Here is an 11,140-nt window from a genome sequence, read left to right as displayed (position 1 = left end):
ACTCTTCCCCAAAACTATATCCAATTTGGGTCATATAATTGCCCAATATAAGGTCACATGATAATGGCACATATAAATATAACTGAATTGAGAGCTAGCTAACCTTGGAGTCACCCATAAGTCCTCCTAATGGCACTACAAGAACCAGCATGCCCTCCAAACTCTGGTCCCATCTATGCCTCTCAATACAGCAATACATGTTGGTAGCTGCTCAATCACTTCGGTAATATCACTCAGGTGCATGTAAGGGAGGGGTTAGTCTATACAAGAAACAACAAAAAGTATTCCCCCAGCACTCAGAATGAAAGAATGAAATCAGCAATAAGATTTGAATAACTACATGGTGGTAGAAATTTCAGAGATCTCAGTTGCATATATTTGCAAGGATATGGCTAAGCCTCCGGGCCGCGTAACGGCGTCTTAGATGCCTGTCATTTAACCCTCGCCGGGATAAAGCAGTCGGGAAGCCGGCCGTCGGGATTAGGTCCGCCGGCTTCCCGACTGCATACCCTTTAGGAGTGTTTCCCTGTAGAAGCAAAATTCCAAGGCCTCACAGACTGCAATATCAGCAATAATTTTATGTCTGATGTATGATGAAAAACTCCATTACCAACAAATGCATTAATAGTACTAGAATTTAACCGCTTTCATTACACAATTATTCAATTTTACTGTACTTTAACACAGTGAAACTTAAGGCGGGTATACACTTATAGATATACAAACGAGAGCACGATTACGACATTGCAATCGTGCTGTCGTTTGTATAGCTAGTGATGTGCCTAGACTGCACGTTCGCTCGTTCAGTCCCGGCACATCCCTCATCCCCGCACATGCTGAACCTGACGAGATAGTCAGGTTGACCAGCATGTACGGGCGATGTCGGATGTCGGAAGCGCCCAGCGGGCACGTGCATCGCTGGTCGCTTCCTACCAAAACATGCCCGATGCATGCGACATTTGCAAGCGATTGCACGATAACGACTTCATTATCGTGCAATCGCTTGGTTACATCGCTAAGTGGATACCCCCCTTTAGTGCGCACGCAGTGAAGTATTAACAGAACTAAGTATTCATACGGTCATTTATTTAATATACAGTTGATCCGGCAGCTGCTTAGTATTTCCAATAGCAGCAGTGTTATTATTTCTTGTAACATCAGACTCAGCTGCCCTTACACAGAAGTGTTACAGATACAAATCAGCTTAGGATTTTAAATGAAGTGATAAACTATGACTGTTTCTATTTGTTACCCTGCACTTAGTGATACAGTTCACACACAAACTTTATTAAAGATTATGGGCCTGATTCAGACCCACACGCGAGCGGCTGTCCGCTCGCAAGTGGGTCGATGTTATGGACTGAGCATGCGCACGACGGAGGGAGCTCCGTCGTGCGCATGCGCCAGACGCGACGAGCGAAGGAAAGTCCTTCGCTCGTTGTGTCTGATCAAAGGGGGCGTGCTGTCGATGTTGATTGACAGCACGTCCCCTTTGGTAGGCGTGCCGGGGGCGTGCCTCCCTGACGGGGGCGTTCCCACGGGAACGCCTCCCGTCAGAAGCCGGCCCACTGACATCACTAGTGATGTCAGTGGGAGTGATTTTGGCTCTGATAGAGCCAAAATCACTCCGGAGCTTGCGGTTGAAAACCTCAACCGCAGGCTCCGGCTCGCAATTTCGATGGTCGTGATGGTCTCGACCATCGCGGCCATCAAAATGCACGCTCGTATAGCCTGTGGGTGGTGACCCACAGCTATACGAGCGTCCAGAAGGACGCTCCATTTTCATGGAGGCCGGCCCTCATTCAGAGCGTGCGCTCTGCTCAGAGCGTACGGCTCTGAATGAGGGCCTATATTGAATAAAGACAGTGCACAGCAGTTTTTAACACCACTTTATTTTCTTCTAATTCTTTTTCTATTATTTAAAATATATTGCTTAACTGGACCCTATTTAGGGCAAATTATGTATTACTATAAGCAGTGAACTAAATGAACAATAATAATTGTATGAAAAATATCAACTAAATATATGTATCAATAAAACGTAGGTATATTTCAGTTTCGTCACTTACTATATAATAATTGTTTAATATTTGTCTGCTACCTTTATTTTAAGGTATCAAAAATAAAAAGTGATTTTAAGACAGTAAATGCTTTTATTGGTAGAGGGGGATCTGTGCGCACTTTCTTCAAATTACTGCTTTTTCTTTCATCTATAATGTATTGGTTCCAAGCATTGGTTGAAACATTTGGTTTGGCCATTCATTTGGGGATCAAAGCCAGAATACAGCTCAAACCGAACATGTAAAGCCTTACGGACAGCTTTTCAAAACTTTCAGGTAAACTGGGGGGTCCTCTATCAGGAAGAATGGTTAGTGGACATTAAGTAATTTAAATATATAAAAAGTGACTATTTCTGCAGTCTGAGAGGGTAAGAATACAAGAGCAGAAGGAAATGCATTATACGTATATAAAAAGAGACCCAATGTAAGTCCAATAATTAGCAATGATGATGGTGCAAAAAATAAACAATACAAACATTATAATAGCTTTTAGAATAGTTTTCTGAACCAAAAGATGACCGACCGATCGCCAGTGAAAAAATAGTAAGTTAGTCCAGTGCGAACAGGAGACAAGGGAAAGGTGTACTGGCGGCAGGTGCCAATGGAGTGGAGAGGGGGTGTAGGGGAGTGGGCGAGAAACAGGAAGCAAAAATATCTAGGCAGGGGTTCCAGCAGGAGGGAGAATGGTGAAGTAAAGAATCACTGTCCAGAACAGCAAGCACCAAGGCATCATAATGTCAAAAGGAGAGAATTAACAGCCAGACACGATTCTCATCATGGTATTTCTTAGAAAGGTAATATTTGAGAGCTGTGTTGGGTACAAACAAGCGGGACATTAAAGAGCAACAGCAGTGTAACCTTTATATACCTGGATAGCAGACGAGAAGGGCAGACAAGTCCTAATATTTATTAATTGCCTTTGCTAACCGAGGCCCTGATTCAGACCCGGTCGCTCTGACAGAGCACTCGCTCTGAATCAGGACCAGGCTTTTTTTTTTTTTTTTTTTTTTTAGAACGGCCCCCTGCCACTCGCATAGCTGTGGGTGACCACCACTAATATATCATGGCAGAATTTATACTGTGGATTAATACTATTCAAAATAAATGGATTTCATTTACTTGCACTCTGACCTGCCCTTCTTTACAGAGTCATGGTCCTGAAGTTTCCCAGATTTCTGAAATGTGATTTGCATAATAGACACTGAACCTAGAAATATGTGGCCAATCACAATAGTGGCAAAGGTTTTTTCTCGTCATCTTCGTTTCTCTTGGATGGAAAACGTACCCCGTATACTGTTAGCCTGCATGGGTTCAGATTCATCTATCTCTGGCTCAACCCAAAGGACCTAGTCACCTTTCCATTCAGTGCTCTATTAATTGTGTATCATGTGTGATGTAGCAATCAATTAAGTCCTTTGATGTCATCTTTACCCCCATGTCTAAATTGATGCTTGGCAGCTGTATTTCACTGTAAAATTCATTCAGATGTGAAATTAAAGGGCATACTCCAATATAGACTGAGACCCTTGACGAAGACTGGCTAATGATTATCTGATGTAGTTGCCCTATGATGATGCTCAAAAGCCTTTCTATGCATCAAAAGACTCTGGGCCAGATTCAGAAGTGGATGCAGTATAGAACTTTGCACATTTGAACGATTATTTGCTATTGCGCATGCACAAAAAGTCCTGGAAATCAGTAAGGCGCATGCATACCACTGCGTGCACACAGAGACCACTGTTGCATATAGAAACACTTCCATTTGAGCTGGTGGCACAAAGCCATGGACCTTCCTGGGAGGTGAATGTGAGGCGATCTGAAGAGAAAACAAAAAAGGCTGCCTCATGGGCGTGTTATGGTAGTGTCACGCGCATGTCAGTGAACATGGCTGCGGTCTCAAACACCGATCCACAACCACAGAGGCCATGTTTAGAGAATTTTCAGGAGACACTACATCAGCTATAGGGCGTCACAAGTGTTCTAAGATGCGCCGATGGTGGAGTGTTTACAACCGTCGGCAGAGTTGCACTGTCCACAAGCATTGAAAGTTGACGTCTCAGACCTTGCAGAGTTCGTCGTACATTTGCATAATACTGCTCCTGCAACTCTGAAACATTCACAGCCACAAATACATTACCATCCTCCTCTGAATCATGCCCTCTGTCAATCAATATATGGTGTGACCCTTAAGGCTTCTCCTTTTAATAATTTTATAATTAGTGGAATAAGTCCTTTCCTGCATATGAATGACTAAACAACACTGCAATAAATAGCTTAAACAGGTAGTTTGACTGGATGTTCTGGTTCAAAGTGTGGATTTCAACTTCTGTCTGGGCTTAAACTAAACGTACAGCAGCTTAAGCTATTTGAATCTTATTAAGGCATACAGTACTTGCATTTCAGTCAGCTGTACCAGGAGAGATTGAACTGCTGGGTCTAACTTGGCTTCTCTCGACTGGGTGCCTGCACCAGCCTAATCCATATTTCTGTGGGTTGGTTATTCTGTCACAATTCTATCACAAGGAAAGTTTAAAGTATCTTTTGTCCTTGTGATAATGAATAGGACTCTGATGGCTAGAAGTAGGTGGTAGTGTTTGTACGCTGCAGAGTAGCAAGATGTAATGTGCAGACTGGAATGATTCCCAAAGACGTCAGGACAAAAGCAGGAGAAGACGGATATGAGGCAAAGCACAGTTCAAAAGAAATTCAGGAGCAGGTCAGAAGACAGGCAGAGGTCTGTACACAATGAGGTGACGGGGAAGAGAGGCACAGTTCAAGGGAAATTTAGTACTGGTTCAATACACAAGCAGAAGTTGGTGCATGGTAAAACTGAACAAGAACTCTGGAACTAGGCAAAGAAACAATGAGGCATTGGCACAACAGGTGTTTGTTGAAATAACCAAGTTTTGAGGCTTAGGACTGACTTCCCTAAATAAGGAGCCATTAGATTATGTCATTGGCAGAGGGAGCAAGATGCACACATTATGCGCTGTGGGGTGAAGATACCAGCGGCGTCACAAGGCACACCAGATTTCTGTGACCTGCATTTATAAGTCAAATGTCCATATAATGTAGACCTTGGCCACCAAGAGACTGCCACAACCCGGACAAATGCAGTAGACCTTCCCAGATAATGCCATTCTGCTGTGCTCCAAAAAGTTGTGACATGACCCATGGAAATGCTTATGTTTGTCCAAAAGGTTCTTGTAGAGGTTTTCAAGTGATGTTCCGTTGCTTGTGTATTTGGATTATTTCCCTCTGACTAAATTTTGGTTTAGAAAGAATATCTTTCACAGTTATGGCTGGATATTCCTTTGAGTCCATTAAAGTGTTTGATCAATGGAAGTCATCTGCATACAAAGGCTATGCTGTAGTGGGGGCTTCCTGCATTTGGAAATATTATGGCTTATGTTGCTCACCATTTTGGGGGGCATCAAAGCCTTTACCAAATTTGACCAGAAAATCCTGATTGGCTTTAATATCCTGAATATTTTTGTATGGTTTACAACTTAAATTGATTTGCCCACACGCTAGTGGGTGGTACGAGGAGCAGGTTTATAGACCCAATGGGGTGCATCTGGCAAGGAAGGACCTGGTGTCATTAATTTGTGATCAGTGGTGGTGAGGACACTTTGGGGTTTAGGGGTTGTGGTGGTTTGAATGTGGCTTTGGCAGTAAAGCAGTACTTTTTGGTGGCCACTTTGGTTACAAACATAGTTGGGGGGCACTCCTCCTTTGATAGGGTTAGCCCCTGCCTCAGAGAGTGACCTGGTCACCACCTTGGAGAGATCAATACTATGCCAATGAAAGGGTTTGTTTTCAAACTGGGTTGTGTCGGCGGTGAGACTTGGACTCATTTTGGTTAGAATTGATTTGGCTGTTGCAGAGGAGATGCATAGCTTTCTTGGCCATCCTGCTTCATATTTTCAATGAAATTGTAAAGCAGCGACCTCTTAGCACCATTACTGTTTCTATATTTCCTAGTATATGGGTATAAATGTATATTAACGCGTATAGTAATTTCCTGACTAAATGATTAACTGTACTTTAATAACTAATTATTGAGTAAATTAACAGCTATATTTTTTGTGTTTTGTCTCTCATATTTACTTGTCTCTATGCGATGTTCTTGTTTTCACTATTATTCTGTTTGCTTTGTTGTTTTTTTTATATCTTTATGTAATCCTATAATCTCTCCTACCCCCTCTTACTGGCTCCCTCCTCTTTAATAGACCATAATGCTTTTCTCTTATATTTCTTCCTCTGATTTCTCAATTCCACTTTAACTTTGTCTTGCTCCTAATCTATCAGCACTTGCCATCCGATTCATCTCTTGCTACAGTACTTCTGTCCTCCCCCTGACAGCTAATCGGTCTACAACTATTCAGTGGCTCGAGCCAGTAGTTTCTGACTGGCATGCTCAATGCCAGTCAGCAGATTATGGGGGCAGCTGTCTACTTGTTTTATGCGGATGGAGGAATAGACCTTAACCAGATACCCTGAAATGCACGTGTGCACGCACATAGATGTTAGTAGGCGAAGGCTGGAGATTATAAAACACAATAATAAATTCCCGTAAAAGAATTTTAAACTATCCAAATACAAGAAGTGCATAGCTCAACTTCAATGTCAGGTTGATTTCAGGAGATTGTAAAGGGAATTCTACTTTAACATTACAGCTTTTCCATTATTCTTCATGCCTTTTTTGTCTGAAGAAGTGCTCAGCAATCATTTCACAACCCTGAGTGATAGAATGCCAGTGTTTTATTAACTTGTCATCCTTCCAGCTGATTGCGCAGGTCCTGTACATGTGAATACCTTCTCTTTCATTCAATTCTTTATGAATTCCTTCAGTGTTTCACCTTATACATTATTGAGCCACGGCTTCCAGTTTCTGTCTCTGGAAGGAATTGTGATTAAATATATTTCTTAAGTTTTCCAAAGTATCAAGGTTATACAGGTTACTATGAAATAATCCTAATAAATAATTAACATGCACAGAGACTCAGACTGCAGTGTCTGAAATGTTTCCTTGTACATTGTGATGTGGAGAAGAGCACACAATTATATTCATGGTAGCACTTTAATATTTACATGTATCAATGGAATGAAGCAAGATTAAGGGTCAACTAAATTGTAAAGCACCTTATGTTACAATTTGTAAGGACAAAATCTGTTTTTCAAGTCAGACAGGAATTGAAATTGATGACGTAGATGTGTCCTTACCTAACTTTGCTGTCAGCATAATTTAGATAGCGTGGCCAAGATGGTGAGCTCAGTCAAGGAAACCATTTCGTAAATGTGTCGTGAGCTGATACAGGGATTCAGACAGCAGGTGGCGTTATAGAATTTACTGCGCCTGCGTGTCGACTGAGTACTACACTTACAGTACAGTATTTAGGCTTAGCATTTTACACTGCTGTTGCCTAGCACAGTGGAGGTAGAGGTCATGCTTAGTTGGACGGAAAAATAGTAAAATACAGTACACTAAAAAAAAAAAAAAAAAAATTGTTTACTATAGGCCTGATTCTAAATCTCACTCTGTGCGACTGCATGTGGAAGACCATACCGCCCACTATTCTTACGTCCACAATTGCCATCACTAGTATCGAAACTCACACAGCCCCATGCTGGGAGCAAAAGATCCAGCGCGGAAAAAAAGTCTCATCTCTATCCTCACACTACAATCAAGCAAGGAAGCATGCTTACATGCCCACAACACTCTGCCACGTGTTCCTATAATTTTATAAAAATATAGTGTAATGGAATGCAGCGTGCACAACCAATTTGAATATTTAGTGTACACAACCAATAAGAAGTGATTGTTTAGAAATAGTGCACCGTATTGTATCACTGAAATGAAGATGGCTAGATTTGCACAAGAGGAGTTCCTCATGTTTGTCCACCAAACGGATAGGCACATAAAAATGATGGGGTTATCAGTCGTGAGGAGAGCTACAGATGTGTCCTCATACACATAACCTCAATATGCCATGCGGCGTGAGATGCCTGGTGCGAGTGAGCTGCCTGCTCCCGTCTGACTCAGCTAGCGCCAATCGTCTTTTTCACTGTCCATGTCAAGCTACAGGTCTCAGCAGGTCCTATAAGGATGTGGGCATACTGGCACTTGTATAACTACAAAAATGAGCATCCTCAAAAATGCCAGGGCATGATGGCATGTGGAGAATCACAAATACCAGTATATCCTGACATTCTGTAAAACGTAAATAAAAATAAATAAAACACGCATACTAAAAGTAATTGAGAATTGACCATAGTATGACTCACATAATGTTCTTAGAAACAAAATTTACAACAAAAAAACATTATAAATCGTTCCTTCCATCCAGGTACTGCTGGACCATATTGGGGAAGATTCAACTCCATCTCCAAGAACCCGTTTGTCACAGTAATGAACCCACATCTAAAATGTTACCAGTAATAAGTCAGACATACCAGACAGCAGGATCAATTAACATTCATCATCTGATCTGCATTTACAGACTAAGGGCCTGATTCAGAGATTTACGTAAATCCGATATTTAGGTCAGTCTCTGATGTTTAATGATCTGCACATGATCTGGGGTTCTGTGACGTGGTCGCAGTGTCTCAAAAGCCTCAGCATGATTGGTATGCTACTGGTGTTTGGGGACTGTGACGGGAAGCATTCCAGAATACAGGGACGTCTGTCCCTTTTTCTCATTGTGCCTTAGGCAATGGTTGCGTCCTTGGCTCCGGCAGCGTGATTTTAGGGTTACTCAGATGTCCGAAGGTCATGCAGTTGATCTGATGCTTCGTCTTCAGATGCAGTAGCGGATCAGAGAAGCTGGCAGTGGGTGTCCCTTTACTTATGATGCCTCCTGCAGATTTTGCAGAATTTTGCACAGCTGCTGCGTACCAAGACGCAAGTTGGTGAAATTAGTGCACATCTCTGAAGCAGGCCCTAAATTCCAATAAAGGTGAATTTTCAAATAGTCGGAAATGGCAGTCTTTGGTATGGCGGAACAAATACAGAAGTGAGATTGTATTGCTGTAAGTTTGTACCCCTGCAAAATTTTGTTGCAATTCCGCTAACAGTGTCCGCAGCCAACAAAAGCTGTTTTTTTTACTGGCAAACCTATCTCTTCCACCCCACTTCCACTTCCAGATCCTTCATTCCAGTACAGTCAAGTCCTGGGGAAGTTCCCAGCCAGAGTTTTCACTGGAGCTACAAAGGAGTTTTAGGTGCGCTGTCAACAGCAGCTGGTGAGAGGGTAGTCAGTCCTCTATATCATCATATAAATAAACAAAAAAACAGCGCTGGCTAGAAAAAGGTCAAAACTTCATGTAGACTGTGTTTTTATAAAATTATTTATTATATTGTTATCAATTAAAATCCAAAATGGTATTGTGCAAGAAATTAAATACTGTAAAAATTAATAAAAGATAAAAAGTTCCAATGTGTGCCAAAAAAAGGAAACATACACCACTAGCGTTCCTATTATGTCTTACTGGATATAGGACCTCCTCCAATGAATTAGCAGCAATGTTCACCAGTGAATGTGGAATGATCCCCAAAGTCCATAAGCACTCAGGATTGGTTGTTGTGTGCTCTAGGGGTGTCCATAGGTAATAAGCTGCAATCCGGTGAAATGTAGGTCCAAATGATAATCCGTAGGTAAGTCAGTATTCCATATAGGTCCAAAGTGGTGTGGTTTGAAGACCAATGCGTTTCCCTGGGTAAGTGTAACCCCAGCTTCCTCAGGAGCTAATTCATTGGAGGAGGTCCTATATCCAATAAGACATAATAGGAACGCTAGTGGTGCATGTTTCCTTCTTTTGGCACACATTGGAACTTTTTAGCTTTTATAAATTTTTACAGTATTTAATTTCTTGCACAATACCATTTTGGATTTTAATTGATAACAATATAATAAATATTTGTATAACACCACAGTCTACATGAAATATTAACCTTTTTCTTGCCAGCGCTGGTTTTTTGTTTATTTATTTTCACTGGAGCTCCTGGGCTGGTGATGCCGAGTTAATGAACCAATATTTAATTTAGATGGTGATAAGCACACACATTATAATTATTTTTTTTTTGCATTATTTCAAGATACTGAAAAAATGTAATTTATATGTTGTGAAAAAAGAAATAAACAGAAGGCATGCCAATATTTGCTATTTCCACCTTTAGCCTTAGTAACAGTAAGGCTCTTGGCCTGCAGGAAATAAATCAAGTTCTAAACTTATTGTTGATGAGTGACTGTGCCAAGCACTGACACAAACTTCCTATAGCTATCTTTCAGTAGTAGGTTTTCTGAACTTCATTAGGTTCCAGCAATTTTACATTACACCAAGATTTGAGTTATTTCCAGACCAAGTACTTTATTTCATCTTTAGGATAATAATTTTTCAGATGATACTAAATTAGGAAATTAAATACAGTAATATAAATGCCTATTTATATGCCTATAAATCCTATTCTCCACTGTTAAAGTGATCCTTAAGGGGGGCATCCACTACACGATCTACTCCCTGTCCAATCTCTAAGCGATTTTCCCTTGAAATGTTATCTTTCAGTCTGAACGATTTGCAAACTATCCTTAATAGATCAACTGAAATTGACCTGCGTGTTCAGTCGACTGACGAGACGATGAAACGACCAGCGGGAGCGGCACGCATCGTTGATCATTAACGACCAAACACTGGACGATTTATAAACGAGTGAACGATAACTACGTCGTTATCGTTCAATCGCCTGCTTAAATCGTGTAGTGGATGCCCCCCTTTACGAAATCATTAATGGGGGTATGTTATCGTAAGTCTTAAAAGATCAATTGTACATTTCAAAAGGCTAACATGATAAAAAAAAAATATTTGACAGAATTCCTGCAGCTTCATAAATCATCTGTGTAACATTATACAATATATCACTAAAAATGCAGTGTTTTTTTTTTTTCAGAGCCCTTGAGAATAAATGCATTTATCTGAAGAACTGACCTCTCTAAAGATTGAATGATCCATGTTCATGCAGGGCTGTCTCGAGCGGAGCGGGCCCGGGTACAGGGGGCGTGGCCAAATACGGGAGGCCTGAC

Source organism: Taudactylus pleione, unplaced genomic scaffold, assembly GCF_031769625.1.
Source record: "Taudactylus pleione unplaced genomic scaffold, aTauple2 ptg000341l, whole genome shotgun sequence".
Classification (NCBI taxonomy): Eukaryota; Metazoa; Chordata; class Amphibia; order Anura; family Myobatrachidae; genus Taudactylus; species Taudactylus pleione.
The sequence above is the reverse complement of the archived record's forward strand: the minus strand, read 5'-3'. Positions refer to the sequence as shown.